The 2,280-nt window shown below is 46.8% G+C and overlaps 1 long non-coding RNA gene across 1 annotated transcript in view; it reads right to left on the minus strand.

Annotated features, from left to right (window-relative positions):
- Positions 1–608: 608 nt before the first annotated feature.
- Positions 609–2,280, minus strand: part of LOC108445767 — a 2,535-nt gene continuing 863 nt past the window's right edge. Inside the window, exon 2 of the long non-coding RNA XR_001860728.1 lies at positions 609–1,745. This is a non-coding gene — a long non-coding RNA (uncharacterized LOC108445767). The remainder of the gene's footprint in view (positions 1,746–2,280) is intronic.

Consider the following 2,280-nt stretch of genomic DNA (forward strand, 5'->3'; position numbering starts at 1 on the left):
ATACCACATTCTCAAAAAGGAACAGTGAACTTAGGCCAAAAAATCCATCACCAGAAGTGTAGCAAAATACATTTCACAGAATTGACGGACTTTAAAAACTTGGGGAGGGGAGGTCAGCAGCCAGGGACACCACCAAAAACAGGCACTCTCTCTCCGCCAGATGGTTCAGGTGTTCGCCAGACTAAGGCCTGACTCTCTCCTGATTTGCACCTGCAATTCACATCATTTCCAGGAGCCCGCTCTGTGCAAGTGGTAGGGAGGAACAAAAGGCTCTCATAGGGGAAAAAAAAAGAGTTAAGCCAGAGTTAGACTCTGACGTGCTAAGGAGTTACTGCTCCTACACAAGTGGCCACGGCCAGCTGGAGGGATGTCAGCTGCCAACACGCTCACACTTTGTCCACTGCAAACAGGAGATGCAGTTCCTATTCTCAATGAAGCGAGGTCTGATGCTGCTGTGTCTGAGTCCTCCTGACTCCTTCTGTTTGTGTCTTCAGGTTAGCAATGAACCTGTCCAGTTTCACCCTGCAATGTTCTCCCACACCAGACTTTCGGCTCAACCTCAGGTGAAAAGAAAAGTTATTCTTAGTAATAATTTCAACATGCAGGAATTAATAGTGATACCACTGGTTTTGTCACACCTTTTATTACATTAGGAAAAAGAAATATCCTGACTTTATATTGAAAAAGCTTTAACTTGCTGTTCTAGTACAGGCTTCTCTGCATATATCCTTTTTTTCAGCTAGAAAGAAAAATCTTTTCAAAAGATCACAAGTACTTCCTATTCTTACAGTTTTACAGTCAGGAAACTTTTACAGTCTCACAACTTAAACAAAACCCAAACGTGTTACATAAGGTGTTATTGAGTTGAGATGACAAAAGGGAAGAGAGAATTGAAATGTCCTTCCTCCTCACCACGCACCTCTCTCCGCTGCTCCTTACTTCTCTTTGTGAGGATAACCATGCTGGAACTATTTGTTCCTGCAATTTTCTGGAATGAAAGAGCTGGGGCACTGGCTGTCACCTCCAGTTTCTCTGGCACGCTCTCTGATCCCCTTCGTCAAAATGGGTCAGTTCTAGCTCCATTAACCAGCAGTTAATTGTGCAGATTTTTAATGCTGTGGGCACTTTGGGGGTTTGGGAAAGGCATCTTTGGGGCCACTGCTTTATTGAGACACAAGGCAAAACTGCTTTTCAGCTACTGGAAAACGGACACATGCAAAATAGTGGACATCCCAATGTTAATTGCTTTACCATAATTTCTTCACTGCTTTTGATCTTCTGTCTCTCTGATGGAGCTTGGGCTTCTCTCTCTCCTGCATGCTCTGCATTCCCTCACACAGGACGAGACTGTTCAGTATGAGTGGCAACAAGGCTTTCTCATGAGACAGCTCACAACTCCTTAACACAAGGCCCTTCATCAAGGTGGCTCCTGGTCAATATTGCCAGGACAGAGCCCACCACCATACAATTTATTCTGAGTTACCTGCTTCCTGAAGCACCAACCACCCAAACCATTTTACTGTGAGTGATAGCCATGTGCTTTTCCGAAGGCACTTCATTTGAAGACACAGCCACCAAGAACGTAAGGACCCATGCAGTTAATCCTCTTCCTCATGCTGTCTTCCAAGGGCTTCTGGCACAGGGATTCAAAAGCCATCAGAGGTGATGGACTGGAGTTTGAATTTTGGTGTGCAAGTTGTCCCGCGTACACAGCGGTGCTGGCAGGTTCACCATAGTACTGATGCCTGTGAGGGAGAAAGGACTGCAGAATATTCTGTCTTATTTGGAACAGGGTTGCAGAATATTCTGCAGACCCATGTAGCCCCTGAAGGATGTACCTCACTAGTTTGGATTGGTACTAGCCGTAACAGATACGTCAGACAAAAGTAACATATGCTTCTGTGTATCTGCATAGTTTTTCACTGGGCGGTTTCAGATTTTCAAATTTATTTAGCAAGGTTATCTAAAGGGCAAAGGCCCCCAATGTTCCACATGGCACAGAAGGTGCTCTGCTGACCTCAGTGACAGGGGTTGGAACTGCATGACTTTAAGCTCCCTTCCCTCACTCTGTGATTGTATGATCCCGTAACACTACGGCAGCAGGATGTAACGCCTTCACACCCAGGTGGTTCAGCACCGCACCGCACAGTGGCTCATTGTAAAAGCAAAGGCCAGGACGGTATTTAGGGATGCCCCCTGAGCTGGTGCAGGGCAGAAGGGAGGGAAGGTGGCCGAGGGGCCAGGGCTGAGGGGGCCGAGGGGCCAGGGCTGGGGGGCCGA

Source organism: Corvus brachyrhynchos, unplaced genomic scaffold (genome assembly GCF_000691975.1).
Source record: "Corvus brachyrhynchos isolate BGI_N302 unplaced genomic scaffold, ASM69197v1 scaffold523, whole genome shotgun sequence".
NCBI classification, from domain to species: Eukaryota; Metazoa; Chordata; class Aves; order Passeriformes; family Corvidae; genus Corvus; species Corvus brachyrhynchos.